Source organism: Periplaneta americana, chromosome 16 (assembly GCF_040183065.1).
Source record: "Periplaneta americana isolate PAMFEO1 chromosome 16, P.americana_PAMFEO1_priV1, whole genome shotgun sequence".
In the NCBI taxonomy this organism is placed as follows: Eukaryota; Metazoa; Arthropoda; class Insecta; order Blattodea; family Blattidae; genus Periplaneta; species Periplaneta americana.
In genome coordinates this window covers 84,113,058-84,137,477 of record NC_091132.1, presented here as the reverse complement: position 1 = coordinate 84,137,477, position 24,420 = coordinate 84,113,058, and the positions used below count along the sequence as shown (strand labels likewise).

Below are 24,420 nucleotides of genomic sequence, written 5' to 3'. Positions count from 1 at the left end.
TAATTACCATACTTTTAAGGTATATGTAGGCCTACACCCACAAAACGCAAAAAATGATGAAAAATTGGAATTTTCAAAATACAATTATTTTAATAGAGGATTTTCTCCTCTTTAATTTGATATAAGAATTTTCGATTTATGCCTTATGGTTTTTCAGATAAGTCCCATTTTCCAAAATGCTGCGTCATCAGCCACGGTCACTTACTTTTGGAGTGCATTACTTTTGGAGTGATCTTCGTAGCAGTCAATTCCCTCGTCCAGCATTGCTTGCAAAATAAACTTCTTTCTAGTCCCGAAATAGATGCATAGATATCTGGGGATGATCATTAGATTGAAAAAGTTTTTTACATAATGAAGTAATTTATAATCTTTTACTGTTAGTCATAAAACTGTAAATTTGTGGTCAGTGATGTTGTACGTCATTTTAATAAGAGTCCAAAAGTAAATAGTTCAAATTATTGTAGTAGATATAAGTGTTAATTTTAAGTAGCAAGACTGGGTTACCCACGTCAATGTAATTTTATATGTAATATATTTAAGAACTTGTAAATAATTAAAATTATTGTAGTAGATATAAGTGTTAATTTTAAGTAGCAAGACTGGGTTACCCACGTCAATGTAATTTTATATGTAATATATTTAAGAACTTGTAAATAATTAAAATTATTGTAGTAGATATAAGTGTTAATTTTAAGTAGCAAGACTGGGTTACCACGTCAAATGAATTCTCATTCTAATAATAATATAAATTCAGGCTATAACTATAACCCTAATGTACTTTCTGGTAAAATAGGGTTCAAGAAATTGTATAGTCAAATAAAACCCAGGGACAAACACCATCGCAGGATTTGTTGCATCAATGGAAATAGGGACAAAAAAAAAAAAAAAAAAAAAAACATTGAACACCTGAAGTTAAAACAAGGCGGAGGTATTTGAGAGGCAGAAAGAAGCTGAAACTGGACCGACATGAAGCTGCTTAAAGGGTGACATATGATGATGGAGTCTTCTAGGCTCTGAAAGTTTGTGCCTCATTTCCTGTAAATAATAATTTTAGAACATTTGATTCTTTCAAACATGATATTTCAGCCAAATATGGTGATACCAAGAAGATATTGGTGTCATTTTGAAGCTTGAAATCTCCTCCAATGCCCGACAATGAGTAAAATAACATTAATATAATTAATAATTATCTATGGCTTTTTTACATGATTTATGGAACAAAAAATATTGTAAGTTACATATATGGTAATATTTAATTAATGTAAATAAAAATAAAAAATAGCTCTATGTCAGGCACTAAAGAATAGTTTTAGCTATAAAACAGTGAAAAAACTGTGGCTCTACCTTAAAAACTGCATGAGCTATCATGTTCCAAGTTGCATGTCAAAATTATAAACAAAATAATTTTTAAAAACAATTTAGACATAATTTCAAGGGATCTGTTCACTTTATTCTCTTTCTGGTATCATTCTCAATTGTATAAAAATTTTACAGAGCAAAATTATACAAAACAAATTTTTTGTATGTAAAGGTGTACATATACCTTAAGTACAGTGCGTTCGTAGCTCGGCCGGATCGTTCCGCGGCGACCTGATCTCACTACCATAAATTCCATCGACACTAGATAACGATGATTTGATAAAGCATCCATAAAAATAACCGATTATGAATACGAGATGACAGGAATTCAGTGTTCAAACACATATTCTACTTGTTGATTTTTTAGTTGGTTATTAACGACGCGGAAATGTTTTGGACTACCGGTATGTTGATTTCACATTTCTATCCGTTTTATGTACTTCCTTATGTAGAATGTATCCTAAGTAGGCTAGTACTGTCAGAGGCCTATTCCTTAAAACGACTACTTGGCTAATGATAAGGAAAGCAAGTGTTTTCTAAACACAAAGACAAGTATACAAATCTGGCTTATCAGGTATACATAGCTCTCTGTAAAGCTGACTTGAATAATTTCAAGGGAAAAATTGCTACACATTAAGTGTGCACTCAATGCTGGGTTCTGGCGTGTTCTGTAAACTCATTTGAAGTATGTGAATGTAAGGGAAAAATTGAGCCGGGGTCTGGTAGCTATAGTTCCTGGATAGTTCAGTCGATTGAGAGTTGGCCCGCTCAGCCAAAGGTCCTGAGTTCGATACCCGGCCCTGAAACAATTTTTCCCTTGAAATTATACAGAGACAAATAATTTGTGATAAGGGACAATGAAATTAGGAGTGAATGTTATTAGTGTGGCCAGTGTTCTGTTTAAGAAATTTAATTTTCAGGTTTAATTATAACTTTTACATTAGTCTGACAAGTCCAAGATGTATGGTCAAACTCAGTCATTCTGTAAGTCTTTACTTCTGAAGCCGTGAAGAAGACTGGTAGCATAGGCGGAGTTATGGGTGTGCATGGGGGGCACTGCCCCCCCCCAAACGTGCCTTAACTCTTTTTTTCTCTATTAACGTTAGAAAATATTGAATTCAAAATATTTATTTTGCTTTTGTTTATGATTAAGTTTGTGTGCTTAAATTTATGATTTAATGTCTTCAGATCATGTGTCTGGAATATAATGTTTATATTAAATTTCTGAATGTATAAGAATTTCTATAGGCCTACTTCATTTGAGGAATGGAAGCACTGTAATGTTTTTTTTTGTAACAGCCTGTACTCATGTGTTAGAAGTCTGCAGGTGTTCAGGCTGCCACTTGGAGAAATATGAATAACATACTGCTCAACAAAGCAGAAAAAAGAAAAGTGATCTTGATATAATGTGTAAACTTAAAGACGAGATTAAATAAATTAATAGAGTTTGCATTTCATATGATATATTCAGGAAGGTCTTCTTCTTCTTCTTCTGCCAATACACAGTTTTGGGTTGTTTCCCTTCTGTGAACTACAAATGGAATTGATCCGTCCAACGTCGGTGAGGTCTGCCTAAAGGCTGGTTCACAATAAACCGGCAACGGAAACGACAAGGAAATAATGTTAAATACATTCATTTTAACAATATTTCCGTTCTCGTTCTCATTGTCGTTTCCGTTCCCGGCTTATTGTGGACCAGCCTTAAATCTCTTTGTCCTCGTGGATGGTAATACAATAGTCTCTTTGGTAAACGATCTTCAGGCATCCTAAGAATATGGTTTCTCCATTTACGTTGATAATGTTGGACGTCTGCAGTCATCTCCTCAACTTCCCACTGATTTCTTATGTCTTCGCTCCTAATGCGGTCCCTCAAGGTAACACCTGTCAGTGATCGTAGAAATCTCATTTGTGATGCGTTGATTCTATTTATGTTCTTTTACCGCAGTGTCCAACATTCACTGCCATATAACAGAGCTGGTTTTGATATTATATTGTGAAATCGGATTTGGACCTCCTTTCGCATTTGTTTTCCAAAGTTCCTTCTCAAGATACCATTTGTTTGATTATATTTCAATATATTTTTATTTATGTCTTTTTGATAATTATACAAAGGCTTCCTAAATATACAAAATCTGTCACTTGTTCTATTATTTTGTTACCAACCACTATTTTTGCCCGTAGATGATTTTTGCTATAAACTGCCATTACTTCTGTCTTTTCGGTTGATATTTTCATATTGTATTCTTTTAAAATCATCTGTAGTTTTAAAATATTCAGGAAGGAAAGCTTCATAATATAAAAAAGTTTCTATTAGCACTGTTACTTAGTTTTATTGATGCATGCATATGTTTCTGTATGAGAAAGAAAAAGAGGGAGAGTGTTTTAAGTTACATAATTTGTAGTTGACCTACAGTTCAAGCCCTATACAACTCGGTCCGAAACATTGCGGATATGAATATAACACTGTAAGAAACATGCCCTTGAAAATACCTTTATTAAATTATCATATTCCGATATACTGTATCACGGTCAAGCTATAACTGGGGGAGGAGGTAAATGGTCCCCCATAACTCTAATACATTACATAACTCTTCGCAGATACACATACATAACGTGGCCCGCCAAAGTTGTGTGCAACTAGAAAAATGGATCACAGTCCTGCCATCTATCCGCAATATGCAGATTCCGAATCACGCAAGTGAAGTGGGTAGGCATTAGATACACACACATAACCCCGTTATATGGGGATTCTATGACTTTGCTTTGCCCCCCCCCCAAGGAAACGGTTCTCTCTCCGTCTATGATTGATAGCCATGAAATGTGGTGAAGTGATTCAGAAGAGGAAGTTGTAATGCATACAAAACCCTAAAAGGAAATAAATATAGGGAGAAGAGTCGTTTATTCTGTTATGGAAAATACACATGAATAATAATTTAATGTAAGACTCAGATTAATCTCAACAAGATTGGAACAGTTTTTAATTGTAACAGGACGTGAATTTAGACGAAACATTTGTCGAATTAATGTTTCATCAACCAACAGACCAATTTTCTTCATACTTTAATATTTTCATATTTTGTTATTTTTTTGTGAAAATGTGTTCATATAATCACCTTTTCTTCTTTGAATTCATGAAGAAATGTTATATTGTGATCTGCCGTCTTAATTGTCAAATTTTTCAACAATTGACAGTCATTTGATAAGGTTTGTCAACTAATTATAAGTGTTATGCCCCAGGGCTAAAGAACGCCCTGTAGCATGATTTCCTGTTGAGTATTAAATTTGAAACAGGAACAGAGTCAGCGGAATACACGGTCTTGGATGCTTAGCAGCGGTATAGAGTCTTGTCGGGCGTATGGTAAAATCACTGCCTACAACGAAAGTATTCTTACGCTTCAGATCGTTTGCTGGCCCAATCCCATTGGTCCAGTAGGACAAAGCATGCATTTTAATTGGCTAAATTATATTACGCAATGCTCGGACTCTTTTCTTGCACGTAATCTCATTATAGTGACTTGTCACTATAATGCACTAAATTAAAATTAAGTATAAGAAATGATTGATTAAGACGATATTTGTAAGTACGTGAAGTCAAAAGTGTTTTAAGACCATCTCACTTGGTGGATGGCGTGGTCGGTACCCCGGGCGGGAAACGGGTACCGAAACATAAAAAGTATTGGAAAGGAGACGCGGCAGTTAGTTGGTGAAGACTGGCAGAGAGCGTGAATCTGAGCGGCATGGCGTCATCTGATGAATTACCTTGTAAGTAACTTTGTATATTTTTGTAAATATAGAATAAATCAAGTAGTGTACAATAACGCAATCATTTTCAGACTTAGTTTAGTAGCCGTGTAGTTTCCTATAGTATCCTGAGAGCTCCAGTTATTCCCGAAAAGTAGTTTTCCATTGTGGTGTACAATGGTGGTGTCAGAAATCCTGACGAGAAAGAGTAGAAGTCGAACGCAGTAGCCATCCGGCTGGCAATCAGTGAGACCCAAGTGACGGTCGCACAACATAAGGAACTGGTATACAGAAATGTTTCAATGTATTATAAGACAGTGTGAATCACGAGATGTATTGTTAGCCCCAACAGAAATATATGTAGATTTTGAATTCGCTATACATACCTCTACCAAACTTCTTTTCCCTTCAGTCAAAATCAGAGGCTGCCGGTTTCACCTAGACCAGAATTGGTGGAAAAAAAATTCTAAATTTCTAATTGACAGCAGAATTAAAAAAAAAACTCAGAAAAAGGTAAGATTCTGAAGTACTGTTTTGGCTTTCCCTTTTCAAACCCCTGAAGATATCGATGACTGTTCTACTGAACAAATGAGCGTACAGCCTGGAGGCGAAAGAATTGCAATTTTTACTAATTACATTTTTGATAATTATATTTCGGGCGAAGCCTGTTTCCACTGGTTATTTGGGTAGATAAATCGCACAACAAACAACAGCTAATCTTTTCTAGCTAAATAACAAAATTAATAAACAACCTCATATCTCGATTTGATTTTGTAAAATCACTGTCATATAAGTTTTTGTCAAATTAAAAGAAACTCCTGTAAACAAAACAAAACAATTTATATTGGCTACATGCATAAAAAACATGCAGTCAACCTCATCGTGGTGTCTCTTGGGTAACGCTAATGGACTGCTTTACGAACGCTAAGGGAATTGAAACAGTGGATGGACGCAACCAACCTGATTCTTACTTGTGGGGACGTAACTAACCGAACCCGCGAATTTCGGTCGCTTTGATAAAACTGAGTAGAATCTAGGTCAAGTATCTGATGATCATGTCATCTCCATACATAGTAAATAGAATCTTAAGAGTGGTTCACAGTGAGGGGCGAAACTCTCAGTGGGCCGTTTCATTGAAGGTTAACTAAAAGGTAGGAGCCAAGTGAGAGCGGGAAGTTACTATGACCACCGCAACAAAAACCGGTCGCCGCGCCTGGAGATACGATCCGGTCCGGCCTCGATTACAGTGAATGAATGTACCGGCAACGTACCTACGGGAAATCGGTCATTTAGAAAAAGAGATATGCATACACTTGTCTTCCGTAACTCTCGGCTATTCTCTATCGGAAGGTTTCCTTAGAAGTATACAGTGTGTAAATGAATGACTTTTCATAAATTTAAGAATTGTAGAGGGTAACACTGTATGGTGGACTTTTTACATTAAAAAGCCCGCGAATGGAAATAAGAAATGGAGACTCTAGAGGGCTAATAGGATTATGAATCATGTCATTAATGTAATTACTAATCACCGGAAATGAAATGTTACAGATTAATTTAAGTATGGGGAACTTCATTACAAAGTATATGATTATGTCTCGTGACCAGAATATTGTACGAAATGGAAATATAAAAATTGAAGATTTATCCTTCGAAGAGGTGAAAAAATTCAAATATCTTGGAGGAACAGTAACAAATATAAATGGCACTCGGGAGGAAATTAAACGCAGAATAAATATGGGAAATACTGTTATCCGATTGAGAAGCTTTTGTCATCTAGTCTGCTGTCAAAAAATCTGAAAGTTAGAATTTATAAAACAGTTATACAGTATTACCGGTTGTTCTGTATAGTTGTGAAACTTGGACTCTCACTTTGAGAGAGTAACAGAGATTAAGGATGTTTGAGAATAAGGTTCTTAGGAAAATATTTGGGGTTAAGAGGGATGAAGTTACAGGAGAATGGAGAAAGTTACACAACACAGAACTGCACTCATTGTATTCTTCACCTGACATAATTAGGAACATTAAATCCAGACGTTTGAGATGGGTAGGGCATGTAGCACGTATGGGCGAATCCAGAAGTGCATATAGAGTGTTAGTTGGGAGACCGGAGGGAAAAAGACCTTTGGGGAGGCCGAGATGTAGATGGGAGGATAATATTAACATGAATTTGAGGGAGGTGGGATATGATGATAGAGACTAAATTAATCTTGCACAGGATAGGGACTGATGGCGGGCTTATGTGAGGGCGGCAATGAACCTGCGGGTTTCTTAAAAGCCATTTGTAAGTAAGTAAGTAAGTATGGGAAACTTCATTATTTTTTTTATTCCAAACCAATGTTTGGACAAGACATCTTTATATTCTTCATCTTATACAGTTTCAGTTGCTAGAAACTGGAACTCGCTTCCGAGTGATGTAAGGGGTTGTTGGACAATAACTTCATTTAGGTCAAAATTACATAAATTCTTACTTAACAGATTAATTGCTGATTAATATATTTTGTTACTCATAATGAAACTAACATCTGTCCATTCTTATTATTATCATTAATTTCTCTAAATAGATTTACAAAACCTCTAATGGCAATTACATTAATATTTTCATTATAGAAATATATTTCAGATTTATATATATATATTTTTTTTCTCCCTTTAACATAGTCCTAGTAAGCTTATATTAAATTAATTTTCATCATTTTGCTAGCTATCTCAAATATTAAATTAATTATAATTGATTGAATTAAATTAGCTCATAAATTAAGTTACTACTTTACTTTATAGGTTTATCTAAATTTAAATAAATACATATGTAGTCTACTAGTCGTTAAAATTGAAGAATATTGCTGGAGAACCTTTTAAGTTTAGTGTAAATATTTGTAATTTAAATATGTATTGTATTGATTAAGGCTGGTTGAGTGGAAGAGAAGGCCTTATGGCCTTAACTCTGCCAGCTAAAATAAAACATTATTATTATTATTATTATTATTATTATTATTATTATTATTATTATTATTATTATTATTATTAATGTTTGAAATGACGACGGCTAATTTCATTACAAAGTAGGCCTATGCAAAGAAGAACCATGTTTTATTTCACTTTCTGGAAGATTCCACGCTCACCTCTGATGGTATGAAACAAAGTGGCTCTTTCGTACACAATACTCTTCACGTATCCCCATACATTCTGCAATCCGCAGCAGTGACATGACATCATACTGCATATCAGGAAGACGAGGAATCAAACATTTCACAGCGCTGTGTACTCTCCATTTTGCATTTCTGATCATGAGTTCCTTACTGAGAAAATGGAGTCTAGTATCAAAGATGTCTGGCCCCCGGGATCATTCTGAAATTTTCGTAACGAGGAATATCTCGCCTCCATCCGTAACTGAACCCGGGACTTTGAAGTCCGTAGCCAGTTGCTCTAGTAACTGAGGTAATAAATAAATTATATAACAAGTTAATTATTTATTACCGACATTAACATTATCAAACGTCATGGATTAGGTCCATTGCCTTATTCCAAAGTAACTCTTAGGCCGGTATTCATAGTCGAGATAAGTCATACTTATATATAAGTCGAACTTAAATCTCGTCTCAATTGCAGATTTCGGTCCAAATAAGTCGTACTTATTATAAGTCGTGCTTATTTTATAAGCTTTACTTTACAAAGTCTGACTTCATGAAGTTGAACTTATTGCAATTCATAGTGACTCAAGTGCGACTTATGTTATGAAATAAGTTAAACTTTATCAAGTCAAGGGAACCCCTGACTTATGTCAGTTTTAACCTACAAATTAATATCGTTTATAAAGAACTGGGCGAGGAAATTATTGAAATGCAGGAAATTTGCACACAAAAGCGTTACTTGCGAAACATCATGGGTCGCTTTGAATTTTATAATAATCTTGAATTCAAAAGGAGGTTTCGTTCTTACAAAAGGTTTTGGAATCAGTACTTCCGAAAGTGGAAAGAACTCTTGCAAAACCGAGATAGCGAGGTTTGCCAGTTCTTCTAGATTACTACTTCTTGTTCGCTTGAGATTTTATGCCACGGAAAATTTTGAAATAAGTTTAATGTTCTTAAAATATAGCCATAATCGTAGTCTATAAATATATGAGGTATTTGTCGGCCTAGATAGCGTAGTTGGAATAGCGCTGGCCTTCTATGCTCGAGGTTGCGGGTTAGATCCCGGCCTAGGTTAATGGCATTTAAGTGTATTTAAGTGCGACAGGCTCATGTCAGTAGATTTACTGGCATGTAAAAGAACTCTTGTGGGACAAAATTTTGGCACATCGGCGGCGCTGCAGTTGCGAGCGTCGTTAAATAAACCATAATTTAATTTATATGAGGTATTCAATATATCGGTGAGGTTAGGTTTCTTTAATATACATGAAATTTCAGTATTAGTAAGATTAAACACCCTTATCCAGTTAATTTAAATTAAATTATTATGTGTTAATAAAATTAATTTAAAAAAAAAACCACCTTGCTGTCATACTTACTTACAATTGGCTTTAAGAGAACGCGGAAGTTCATTGCCGTCCTCACATAAGCCCAACATCGGTCCCTATCCTGAGCAAGATTAATTCAGTCCCTAGCATCATATCCCAACTCCCTCAAATCCATTTTAATATTATCCTCCCAACTAGGCCTTTTTCCCCCAGATCTCCCAACTAACACTCTATACGCATTTATGGATTCCATATGTGTTACATGCCCTGCCCAGGCGACGCTGATATAACCTCTGCAGTTGCGAGCGTCATTAACTAAACCATGATTTAAAAATTTTAAATTTTTCTCTTTTTATGAATAAAGAATCCTGTTCCAAATTGGTGTTAGGCCATTCTCATCTAACCTAACCCCCTGTACTCCCAGAAAGTCTATTCTATATATAGCTAGTTTTTTTGCTACCAATGTCCTGTTCTGTAAAGACTGGTGCCATTCCAAGTACCAAATCCCATAATCTTATTCCTTTGCCAAGGAATCAATCCCATTTCGAGGCTTATGTTGGGGTTTCGTAACAAGCTCCTCAAGCTGGAGGACTACCCCTCATCGGCTGTCCACGACTATATATATTCAATATATTCGCAGCTACCCTTCCCGGTGGTTCATTGCTACAAACGAGAGTAGAGCTCACCGAACATGCAACCACAGTAACCAATTAAGTTTTCTTACTGTCATAATGAAAGTAAATAAATTGTCAAATGTAAGCAGTTGTGGAAATATCGGCTTGACACTTTAAAATTTATAGGTACAATAGAGCCGACAAAAGGACGAGAATTACTGTAGTGGAGAGAATGTTTGCGGTACGGAAGGTAAGATTTCCTTATCTGTTGGTTGTTTAAAAAACAAACTCGACAATGTCCCAAATATAATTTATTGTTGCCTGTGCAGTGCTTCACAATTCGAGTTCAGAGAAAATGACAACTTACCAGAAGATGATTCAAACGTAATGACTCTTCCATATGAATCTATGCCTGTTGCATCATCTGCACAGCAATCTTCGGTTTGGCTTTCAGGGAGAACTGATTAACATAGTGTTTAGGAGGCATGATGATAAAATGTAAATGAATTTCACAATTAGTTTTAATGTATTTCACTGAAGAAAATATTTATTCTTTTATGTGATTTACCAAAACATTTAACATTTAGATGATTTGTAATATCAACAATGAATACTATGAAGTTTTATACAATGACCAATTGAAGTAACTTATCTGGATTTCATTATGGATAAGCGGTATTTGTTTGTGAGCTTCCGATCTCATTTGCATTATTGACCTGTAAAAATAATAATAAATTCACTCTGTTCCTTCAAAACTACATTCCTGCGCTTTCTTGTGAGATCCGCTTATGCTGCTGGAGTTGCCGTCACTGTTGTTTGAGCTGCAATTGAGTTGGATGGACCAGCAATAGAGGGGGATATGTCATCGGAAGGATTTGGTGCAATACGTGCTCCCTCTACTTCCTCTGCAAACACAACTGCAATGTAAACAATATGTACACTATGTCAACTGGCTAATTATGTTGTGTAGAATTTATTCTTCCTCATTCTATCACTTGTTAGGTATAGTTACCTATTACGGACTCGCTTCATGTAAATAGATATGATTTCATAATTTTCTTTATTAACAAATAATAGCTAATAGGCTAAGAAACAAATTAAATATTCAAGAAAGAATGTTGAATGTAATACTGCTTACCTTCTAGTTCATTCACAATCATATCTGAGTCAACCGCTCCCGGAAGTTGGACCATTGTGAGAGGAATTATTTGTGCTACAGGTGGATCAATGTCCTTCATATTTTTACTAGAAGACGACCTCGTGTAGCCATCACTGTTTGACGTTCATTGGTCAAAACATTCCATTGGTGACATTTGATGTTCGTCCATAGTAGCCTATCCGTAGTTGTTTTCCAAATCTCTGTAATCATTATAACCAAACTACAATAAAATTTCCAACTTCGCGTAAACGAACTTCATAATTTCTTTCTTTATGTTATAATATACACTTTTCAAAGAAAATATTGTATTAGGCTTACTTACATGTTCCACAATATGTATCGACGAATTGAATTCTTCTGCAATCTTCTGTCTTCAAAAAACTGCGTCGGTCTTCTTATTCTCTACAATCTTTGAATATTTTAGAATAATCTCCTTCAATACAATCATCTTTCTGTACATATTTTCTTTTCTTCTTTCCGTACACTACATCAATCATTTTATTGTATAGTACAGAAGCTATGCATACAAATTTAGAGACAAAAGAAAATCGACTGTCTGATTTACATTGTCGTGACAATGGCCTTGCAATTTCTCATAGCAATAAGTTCGACTTATATGTATACACATAAGTTACACTTATTGAATGAAACTTAACAAAGTACGACTTATTAGCCGACTATGAATACCGTAATCATATAAGTTAAGATTTTCCAATAAGTATAACTTAACAAAGTCATACTTATTGAACAAACAAGTCACCGACTATGAATACCGGCCTTAATGTATTTATTTTCCCTTGTAATTGGATGTGTAAGATTTCGTAAAAATTCGGAAAAATGGACACTTGCAAAATTTTTTAATCCAGTATTTTTCGTAGCGTTTTCACGTTCTGAACACCATGAAATATTAAATTTCGTCGGAAACTACATATTCCGAAATTATGAAATGTGCCACACTTGCTCTTAACAAACCACAGAAATTCATTGCAAAATATAATATATACATTTTACATTTCTTATTTAAGAAAAAGACATACACATCAATACTAATCAATCTAATCTAACCAAATTAGCAAAATTTGAATTCTCGTATTTACACGTGGGTTGGGGTATACAAAACCCCGATTGCTTCATACTCGTAGAAGTGGTGAAGTCTATCTTTGTGCTCTGGACACGTCATGAACTTCGCCAGGTAGCCGCTATAATGTTTCTTCCTTCTTCCGTACCTCAGAACTTTACAGAGCACTCTCGATGTTTTCTGTATATTCGCACCTGTTTCTGGATCTCGGAAATTCAGCGAGAGATGTACTTTTAATGTTGGAAGCCTTGGTTCTCGAGGCAATCATATGCCTTTCAACAATCGCTAATAATTATTCTGACTGTGCAAAATATAATTATATTCTCCCTTGTAAATGACGAAAGTCTATCTTTATCCCTTTTTAACAGGTACGACAAAAAATATTTAACGGATTCCTGCACTCCAACCTCCGAAAAACTACTGACCCTCTTACGACGACCCATCCCGTATTTTCTCTTCCCTACTTTAGCTTCGTTCACGTCCACAATAACACAAACTCAGCTCGAGTTCTTGGTTATACTTAGGCTCTAATCCAAACACACGGACAGTGCCGGATTTAGGCCTAGGCAACCTAGACAGTTGCCTAGGGCGGCAATTTCCAGGGAGGCGGCATTCTCTCTCCTTCTACCCTTTTTGTACAGTGAAATTTGTTTTTAAAACACTTGTTGGTAAATCTTTTCTGAAGTTTGTTCTTGGACACCTTGTGGAAGTCGGATATTGTTTTGTTATCGCATTGTTGCGGACGCGGCGAGAGTAAGAGAAAAGTGTGCAGTTGCATAGTTATATTGTAATCGCGGTAACACGTTATTATACGGTACTATGAAATTGCTTAAATTTAATTGATTGTATAAACAAGAATGCATTGTTGAAAATCAAATTGGATGTGTGTTTATTAGCTATTTATCTAAGGCACTATACCTAAATCTGGCCCTGCTAACGGAAAAACTAAAACCAATCCACAATGGTCTTTCGTGGACACACTCGGTTCCTTTTGAATGAATGACTGCCAAGGAGTATCACAGTACAATCAAAATAATGGTATTAAACATATTTTTTTCCACAATAGGCCTAATGCTAAAAAAATATTGGTAATTTTTCAGAAAAGCTAACACTAAAGGAGGCACAATTTTTTCTTTACTTCACTAGCTTCAATGATACATATAATAAGACAAAACGCGTGGTTTTAAAAAATTATTTCATAGTTACCTGTATATTCTAATAGACCGCTGTAGTCCCCATCCTACTTGTTACCGATATAACTAGGCTTCGTATTCCAGCTACCTAAAGACTGAAGTTAAGGACACATTGGGTATATAGTACGCCGAACACGGGTAATGCAACGAATAGTAGTAGTAGTAGTAGTAGTATTTATTTATTTAACCTGGTAGAGATAAGGCCGTCAGACCTTCTCTGCCCCTCTACCAGGAGATTCCAACTATAATATGACGAATAAAATTACAATTAGTATTAAATTTACAATTACAATTACAAATAAAATTACAATTAGTATTAAGTTTACAATTACAAGTCAAAGTACGAAAAGATTACCTGACTAATTAAAGCTAGATAATTTATCATAGAAAAACAAAGAATATTTTATATTTACTGAATTACAAATTAAACCTAGAATAACAAAATTGTATAGTGATGAAATTACTGGATATTGAAATGTTTTGTGATAGATTAAGGGAACTATTTACAAGAAATCAATTACTGACCAAGTGCCTAGTAAATTTGAGTTTGAATTCAATTTTGTTTCGACAGTCCCTGATGCTAGCAGGTAGCGAATTCCAGAGTCTTGGCAGGGCTATTGTGAAAGAGGATGAGTATGAGGAGGTGCGATGGGATGGTATTGTTAGTATTGTTTCATGACGAGAGCGTGTGTTCAGATTATGGTGGGAAGAAAGGTAAGTGAAGCGAGACGACAGGTACGACGGAATAGAGGAGTTCAAGATTTCGAAGAGAAAGAGAAGTGAATGTAAATGTCTTTTCTTATTTAGTTTAAGCCAACCTATTGCTTCCAGGGATAGGGTAATATGATCATATTTACGAACATTGCTTACAAAACGTACATACAAATTATGAGCACATCGAAGTTTCGTTTTGTTGTCACTGGAGAGGTCAGTCAGTAAAAGTCAGCATAGTCAAAATAGGAAAATGCAAGTGTCTGCACAAGGGACTTTTATAGTATATTCTATACTTTTCTTCAGGTTTCTGTGATTTGCAAGTCCCAGTTGAGATTATTATCCATGTGAATGCCAAGATTTTTTACTGAAGAACTGGAAGGGATATGCACTGTACTTACTTTAACGGGGGAAATGTCAAGTAAGTTTTTCAGTGATAAGGATGTAAACAAACAGGTCGTCGCTGCGTGTTCGTGGAGTACAATCACCTCCCGACATTCTGAAGCTACACTAGAAAACAACGCTTGAACCATGATGTTCATTTTCGTCGTGATCTTTGCAGTGCATAATAACGTGCATTCGTAAGTTACGGAACTTGAACATATGCGGATGTCACTTGAAATTTTTTTATATTGCAAGGAATTCTTTCAATCACTGGCGTTCAAAGATACCTGACCTACGATTTTGTGATCGTGTAAGCGAATTTTCCAACCACAGGATAAGTCAGAACCAAAGATAAAAAAAAAATTGACAAGCTTTGAAAGAGTTCCGCTAGTTCTCAATAAGTGGCACTATTATTAGGGCTATTAAAAAGGTGGCAGGGAAAATTATTATGTAGATTAAGCATAAATTATACTCATGATTGACAATATCAGCAGTTTCCAACTGTTTTACAAAGAATAAAGTAGTATGGAAAATTGAATTCTATAATGCGCGTATATTTATGTACGACTATTATCATCGTCATCTATTCATAGAAGTAATGACTAAACAAGCTACACTTACATCAACAAATTATCGATCACTATCGATTAGTGTGATCAGATATCTTTTAATTACGCGTAGCTATATGACGTGATTGATGCATGATGTAGTACAAGATATTCCTGTTGTCTGATATTTTTTCGTATTTCATTAGGATATTTCATATATCACTTATCACTAAAAAACCACTAATTTTCTATGTAGGCCTACTTTTTTAGAAATTTCCTAAAATGTAGATTATTAAATTTATTATACATATTGATTACACAATTTATTAATTGGGATGTTGGCACTGAACATCATGGTAGGCTACACAAATCCATGCTAAACGTCGAGTTAATATCTTCACAATATTCAGATTGTGATAGTACTGGTTCTTTCAGATTACGTTTAACACACTTTCTGTGCCTCTTGGTATTACATGTCTTTCAGTGCACTGTTTTTGTCACGTTTACGTTTATTTTACACTTTTATATGTACTCGTAATGTTGTCTATATTTACAGTGAAAATATTAGTTTAAATATCCTCAAGTATGCCCTGCAATATTAGCCTACACGTTTCAACGTCTTACCTAAGGCATTTTACATCTGCAATGAACTTCCATTCATCCACAAAGATGTAGTTATTTGAATAATACGACTAGTAAGAGCAGTGATCGGTAAGACTACTCACTATGACTGCGTCCCGGTTTTGACTTTCTAGAGGAAGAGGGCAGAGGATGCGTAACTATTTTGTATACGAACGTACCTGTACCTGCGCTGTGACGTCACATATACTTCGTATCAGGTAACCTCATTCCAGTTTATAGGTAGCTGAATTATGAAGCCTACAGTATCCGTCACGTAACTTGGCGGTCAGCGGAGCAAAGAGAGAAAGAGCTACGTTCAGCAATGTTGCTGCGTCAGTGAAGTTAGCAGGTTGAAGACAAAGGTCGTAATGTTGAAATAGGATATGAATACAAGAAGTTGGTTAATACGATATGACGTCATGGTCGATGCCACGGCGCATCTTGCCCGAACCGCCAAGTTACGTGACGGATACTATAGATATAAGCTAACACTCGAGATAAGTCTCCTTTGGTAAATCTCCAGAAGAATTACACTGAAATATTTTCATACACATTACATGAAAAGTCGCATTGCTTCCTTTTATTCTAATTAACGACTACGCTATTCCTACATCTAAACCTATTTCCACACCAATTTACATTCAGAATGCACTATGCAGCAAAACAAACAGCACTGAAATTATCGCTCATCTGCTGTCCATGTTTCCCTAGGAACGAAGTATTTATTTATTGTATGTAATAGTTTGACTATTGTGAATTCAGTGTCGTGTTGATTTCTGCAATTAAGGTTCTCATAACAGAGAAGGTGTTTATTGTCGAGCATTATTTCCCGTCATACGAAGTACTGAAATTGCAAACATGCTCTGAAAATCAAGATACGTCATTATAACATGCAAGGTGACATAAGACGAACCCCGTACGACGGAGTGTCTCGACGACAGCTAACATTGTTATGTTACGAGGCGCATCCAGAAAGTAAGTTTCCCTATTTAAAAAAAAGAGAAAACACACTTTCAGGAAAACATTTATTGGCAACAGGTACAGCAATGTTTCAGCTATTTTTCAACATAGCCACCATCAGAATTGAGACACTTGTCGTATTGTGTGATCAACTTTTGTATCCCTCTGTCGTAGAACTCTGCCGCCTGTGAATGGAACCAGCGTGTGACAGACGTCTTCAGCTCTTCGTCGTTGCCAAAACGCTCACCGGAGGACAGGAATTTCTTGAGGTGCAAGAAAACGTGAAAATCGCTGGGAGCAAGATCAGGACTGTAGGGTGGGTGATCAAACAACTCCCAGCCAAATTCCGTCAAAACAGCTACTGTGCGCCGAGCCGTATGTGCACGAGCATTGTCATGGAGGAACACAACACCTGCAGTAAGCATTCCACGCCTCTTGTTTTCAATGGCACGTCGCAATTTTCGCAGTGTTTCACAGTAACGGTCAGCGTTCACTGTTTCACCTCTTGGATGGAAGTCAATGAGCAGAATGCCCTTCCTGTCCCAGAACACCGTGCACATCACTTTTCGTACCGACAGCGTCTGTTTGAATTTCGTCCTGACCGGAGATCCACTATGCCGCCAATGCATTGACTGCTGCTTGGTTTCCAGGGTGAAGTGCGAAATCCAAGTCTCATCGCCCGTGACGATCCTGTCTAGGAACTCGTCGCCGTCATCGTGATACCGTTGCAGAAAGGTCAGTGCTGCTCCTGAACGTTGCATTTTGTGTTCGAGTGTCAGGTTTTTCGGCACCCACCTGGCACACACTTTTTTGAACAGCAGGTGCTTAGTGACAATCTCATGCAACAAGGATCGCGATATCTGCGGAAAATGGCTGCTCAGCTCCGTAATCGTGAAGCGACGGTTCTCCATGATGCACTGCCGCACCAGCTCAACACGATCATCATTGATGAGGGACGGTCGCCCACTGCACTCTTCATCATGGACACTTTGACGACCTTCGGAAAACTGCCTACACCAGCGACGCACCATCTGCTTACTCATGATGTTCGGCCCATAGACCTGACAGAGCTGCCGATGAATTTCAATTGGGGCAATGCTTTGTGCATTAAAGAACTTTATCACCGACCGAACCTCGCAGGCGGCGGGAGAAGGAATAAGAGCTTCCATTTCGGACCACTGCTGCCACGCTACTGGCACCAGGCGGGACCTGTCCGGCTGGCATAAGATTGATTCGTCATAGATCTGTTACGCATGCGCAATTGACACGGCTAATTAAGTTTACTTTCAAGGGGAAAAAATCGGGAAACTTACTTTCTGGATGCGCCTCGTATTTGGTGCCACAGTGTTAAATCTCTCTTGATACTACTCTTTAACGTGGAGCAAGATCGGCCCATTCTGATGCCTCAATCCATATATGACCGGAAATAATGCTAGACAATGAACACCTTCTTCTCTGTTGTGAGAACCATAATTGAATCGTTTATTTCAGAAACCAGTCAAACGCCAAAACAAGAAAAAATGAGTTAATGGCGGCATAATGTTCTACGAGGGTATTCGTACATTTTAGTGCTGAAAACAGTCAAATGCCGTCCTCCTGTAATGGCCAGGCATTACGTTGAATTTCGTGTTTAGGTCAGAAACAGTCAAGCGACAGTGCTTGGCTGGTTTCTACAGTGAACTGCGGGTACATTTTGTGTTCATTGTTTTGTGACCAACTGATTGAAAAAGTGTTTTATGGTTAGCGTAGTGTTTTTAATAATAACAATAGACCTATATCGTAGTGAAATGCCTCAAAGTTCAGAAGACGAACTGTACCTAAAAGGAAACGAGGAGTGGTAAACGAAAACGCTTATAAACGTAATACTATTCGCAATGTAAGGATAAAAGAAAAAGGCTATGTTTCTTATTTTGGCGGGGAAGTACACTCTTAGACAAAAAAAATGACCGGGCTCCAGATTCTATGTCCTATTCGGAAGACTTCGGATGCATTCGTCAGAGCATGATACACACGCGGATGAATTTCTTCTGTCGTAAATGTTTCCGCTACTCCACTGCCACCACTATATGATGATTATATAACATGCTTCTTAAAAAGTCATCATCTCTTTCGCATAGCGTAGTCGGTAGCATTGTGGCCTTATATTCGAAAGGTTTCGAATTCGAATCTCAGTCTATATTTTGTTTTTTTTTTTTTTTCAATCTCATTTTTTACTTCTTGTATAACGATAATAACCAGTATTGTGAAATATTTAACGGAAATTTAATATTTACAAAGGGCAAGTTAGATACATAATAGCAATCTTTTCCCTTGTCTCTTGTATTTAAAGAGACTAAACGAAATCTTCTCGGATAGAAATAAACAATAATAAACCTTAAGTAAAAGAAATCCTTCTCGGATAGGAATAAACAGACATTATCCTTTTCTTTGTATTAAACAAAATAAAGAAATACATCTCGGAGACCAATAAACAAAAATCAAAATAGACAAAAAATTCAAGACTGGGTATGTAATCCCTCCGCATCTATAACCGCCTGCATTCTACGGGGTATGGATGTGATCAGGCGTCTCAGATACTGTCGACGTGAAGATACACGATCCCAAGCGTCCTCGATAATGTTCCAGAGTGCATCTTTTGTGGTCTGCCGACGTGGTATTGTATTTATCATCGCGTTCACAGTTTTCTTCACCTCCGACCACACATTTTCTAGGACATTCAGATCTGGTGAACAGGGAGGCCATTCTATCAGTCTGATATGTGGCCTCTCTGAAAACCATCTCATGACATCGGCACATGTGCGAACACGATGATTAACCTGTTGAAATATGATCTCATCATCATCAGGATGTATCATCCGTACAGAGGGAAGCATAGGATGTATCATCCGTACAGAGGGAAGCATAACATTTTCCAATAAGACCTTGTATTGTTGGGCATTAAGATTTCCGTCGAGCCGCCATAGAACACCCAGACCGTCACTGGACATCCAGCCCCAATATGGAACAGATATACGGCCACTGCGAAAGCGAGTTGCCACATGCGTAGGATCGTATCGGGATCCCCGTGAACGGTAGACATTTGTCTCCCGTAATTGTCAGAGGAAAAAGTAACTTCATCTGAAAATATAACCTTATTCCAATCGAAATTAACATTTTCCTCTGAAAATGCAAGGCGGAATAATCTGTGGTCACTACTACTTCTACTACTACTACTACTACTTCTACTTCTACTTCTACTACTACTACTACTACTACTACTACTACTACTACTACTACTACTACTACTACTTATACAAATTATAGTAACTGATCAATATTCCTTATGGAGAGGGGAGAAGATCCAAGAACTGAACATCTATTTTAATTCAAGGGTAATTAGGAAGAAGTGTCCGATATTACTGAATGTTTTTGTTTAATTGTTCAACTAATCCAAACTCCTGTGCACATTAATAAATGTATCATTTGTTTCTAGCTAAAGAAAAAATAAAACGAAACAAATATATGTACTTACACGAAGGCGGATACGAACCCGGGTTTTCTGCGTGGGAAGCCAGAGTTTTACCACAGAGCTATGACATATATACAGTTCAAAAACTTGTTTCCCGGTATAAGAGTATGCTCTTGGATCTCGCTGGTTTCGTCCTTACTACTCTGATTTTAGTCTTGTGTATCAGGCGCACAGCCGAACGGAACTTAGAAAAATTTACGCTTCAAGAGTCCGGTCATTTTTTTTGTCTAAGAGTGTACCTCAGAAAACCAAGCCCGACATTCTCACTTGTAAGTGCAATGCAAAATGTTATTTAAACATTAATGAGGAAGTGATAAATGAAACAAGAAGGTATTTTCATTCTCTTGAAAATAAAAAATCTCAAGATACTTATATTCAAACGTTGGTTGAGGTTACTGAAGTTAAGCGTATATAAAAAAACAAGGTCCAGAGCAAGAGTTAGGAAATGAAAATATTAATGAAGGCACTTGTAAAATATCTCAGAAGGCACTTTCAAAAGATCTCAGTCTTGCAATTATAATTTAAGGACTGGTGGCCTACTGAAACATGTTTGCAAAAATGTGTTCATGAAAATCCATGGTATTTCACTTAAAACAGATTAGGGAGAATTGGTCTGTTATTGCTTGAAAATACTATCCCTAAAGACATTACACATTTCCTTAAAAAAATATGAGTTTTATAACAAAACTCAAACAATTCGAGAATTATGCCATAAAAATACGTTTGCACCACTCGTTTATTGCGGAAACCAGTTAAGTGAATAATTTTTTCGTATTTTTTACAGCTAAGTTAAAACGTACAAAAAATTTTCCTTAGATAAAAAAGTATTGAAATAAATACTACTTTCAGCAAAAAATATTAAAACCACTACCAAACCATTTAGACTGATGCTATACAGTTCTTTTTATTTTCCCAAAATTGGCTAACTTGGCGCTTGACTGGTTTCTGAAATAAGCGATTCAATTGCAGAAATCAACACAACACTGAATTCACAATATGTTGAAATATTATATACAATAAATAAATACTTTGTTGCTGGGAAAATATGGACAGCAGCTGAGCAATAATTTCAGTGTCGTGTTTGTTTTGCTGCATACCGTATTTTCACAGTTACCACAAACACGACGCTCTTGCAACACACCATGAAGTATCAGAAAATTCCCTAGACAGTTCAAATTCCTAAACGTGCACGAAGTTACAATACAGCCTTCACACCGACTAAAATGATCTGAATAAGTCACTTATCTCAAATAAACAAGTTACAACATACATATTCCCATATAAACACACACGTCCTCTGTACAACTTAACTTCCTGTAATCCACTTTAGGAACACATACTCATAATAACCACTATGGCTGCAATCCACAAACACGAATTACATCGCCAAACGAAACAACAAAAATAAACATGAAAAAAATCACAATTACAGAAAAATTAAATTCCTGTCATCAATTGAACATTAGAGAGAAAAAATCAAGTCAGTAATACAACGTCTAGTTCGATTTTTCCAGTGTGCAAAGTACTGAATAAAATTAATCTGAATGTCGATACTAACGGTATATTACTGGCCAAGGGTACATTTAGTAGGCCTACAGGTGGTTAGGAATCACATTTAGAACCAGGCTTAGGATCCGAGACAACTTAAAAATGAAGTGAAGTTACAGTGCAACGAAGTACAGATAGAGTGAGGTGGCTCGTTGAGTTTTGTTTACCTATGCGGTAATGTACAACCCGGTTCGTGATCAGAGGTACAGTATTCTTCCGTCTCTCCCTACGAAACGAACTCAGGCCATCACAGTGCATTTTCAATTCATAGTGAACAGTTTTTTTCAAACTAGTTGCAAGTATGTACATGGTTATTCATTGTAACGCTAACGTCCTCAACGTCGCCGAGGGGCATAGAAACTTGTGAGGTATGTATCCTACTTCATTTTCCACCGTCACTAGATGTATTATTAACAGTAGAGTATAACGCAGGACATTGACGTCGTTGTTTACATTCACAGTATGTCTGTCTACTATGTTCAAATAATCTATAGTCAAGTTGTGCGTATATTGGTTGCTAAAGCGACCCGGATCCTAAGCCTGCTTATAACCAAGCTAACTCAGATTGACGGCAAATGTATTTGTTATTTTCCAGTGAGTCTCTTGTATACATTTATTGTACTGTGACTTCGATCACCTACATTTCGTTAGTGACCGTCTAGAATATTACCGTCTCTTGTATCCCATGTTAGCTACATAACGGGGAGTCTGGCTTATTTTAAATACGTAATGTTGGTTAATCTAAAGAAGCATATTCGTCAGAAAATTTATTTGTGCAAGTATAGGCCTACCACTTACAATCGCAAAGTATCATATTGGATACAACAGGTTAATAGGCTATATGCTATAATTTTAATAGAACAATAGAAAAAAAATGGTAGAAAAATTAAAATTTCACAATACTATAATATTGTACAACATATAAAATATGGACATTGCGCCAGTTGTTTTCTTTACAGTCCGACACTGTTTAATAAACTAGTGTGAGAAATGAAGTTTTGCCAATTTAAAGGTTAACTAACTGATCTCTTCTTCTGAGCGAGAGGCAGTATTCCGAAAGCCTTTGTAAAGTGGAGGGAAAAATAGAAGCTGACGAAAGATCTTCAAGATACCATCGTCACCACAATAATAAAATTTTCTGTAGCGATAATTCGTCAGTATCTTAATGGCGTACATTCAATTTAAATTATACTTGGTTCTATTTTTTTTTCTTATGTCTTAATCATTTTTGTCTGAAACCTGTTTATATAATTTTTCATTTTAAATTTCACTGTGAGATATTCTGTGTCGCAGACCAATAAATTAAAATAAATTATGGCTGCTAGGAGTATTTTCGTAAAAAAAAAAAAAGAAACGAGTTATTTTCCTGGACCAATAATACAACTCCAAAGCGGTCACAATTATTTATAACTTTGGCGAAGATTATCTAAACTGCTGTACCGGTAGTCGAAATACGTTTCTCTCGATCGGGAAGTATGCAACAAGCTTTACCTTAAGTACGAGACCAGCACTGCAGGCGGATATCAGCTGTGGACCGGGAACGAAACTCACACCAGCACAAGCAACAAAACACTGACTGACATGACTGTGGCCGTAGTTAGCTGCGAATGTCGGACTTTCACGTGACCTAACAACCACGTGACTTGTGTCAGTGAAAATCCGACGAGACTTTATTTACGTAAATAAGAGTCGCACAAAAAGAAGTCATTATGGCAAATTATTTTGATGAAGTCGTCGAGACTACAAGGGGAAATGGAAGGTGTGCTTAAGTGAACCAATAAGGTGCAGAAAAAAATCTTGCTGTAGCTGCAAATTTTTCTCAAAAAATAATCATGACACACAACGGGACTGTTCCCATTCAGAACTTCACAGATAACTCAAGAGCTTTAAGTATACAGCAATACCGGTACATCGCTACAATTCATGTCCCTACCAGGTTAAATAGGTAAATAATTAAAATTTAATGCAGTATTACTTATCACAGTTTAATCTTTCATTTAAGATAACCATTTCAGAGAAACGTAGCCCAATATAGGTTAGTTTTGTTTACTTGTAACATAATCAACACAGCTATAAAAAAATTAACGCGCGAATGGCCTTCAGGCCACCTCCCCCCATACTACAGCCTCTTTGGTAACAGGGTTGGCAGAGCGCTGGCTTGCGGTGACTATGAACGCCGCTTCGAATCCCGATATTGAGGTAGTCATATTTGTGTTGATAACGCCAATGTTCCTCATGGTTTTTGTCGCGGTTCCCTCCTTTCCCTCCATCATTCCATCGTCACGTTCCATTTTAATATTCATCATCATCATCATCATCATCATCATCATCATCATCATCACCATTTCAGTAGTAGGCCTATCTACGCAAAATATGTGGCATGATTTAGTTTTCTTTTCCAGCTATTTAACGACGCTGTATCAGCGACTTAGTGTATGGCAAACGTTTAAGAACATCCATATAAAGCATATGAAGATATTATTGCAAAAAGAACCTTTGTCAAAATTGGTATTTTGCAGGAGAACAATAAAAATTAATAGAAC

At 36.4% G+C, this 24,420-nt stretch overlaps 1 protein-coding gene across 3 annotated transcripts in view; it reads right to left on the bottom strand.

Annotated features, from left to right (window-relative positions):
* LOC138716546 (facilitated trehalose transporter Tret1-like) overlaps positions 1-23,476 on the bottom strand; it is a 277,647-nt gene extending 254,171 nt beyond the window's left edge. The window contains exon 1 of one of the 3 annotated variants that reach the window (XM_069849703.1): positions 23,369-23,476. The gene's annotated coding sequence lies outside the window, so the exon portion shown is untranslated. The remainder of the gene's footprint in view (positions 1-23,368) is intronic. The other 2 variants (XM_069849704.1, XM_069849705.1) reach the window with 2 other exon arrangements.
* Positions 23,477-24,420: the final 944 nt, after the last annotated feature.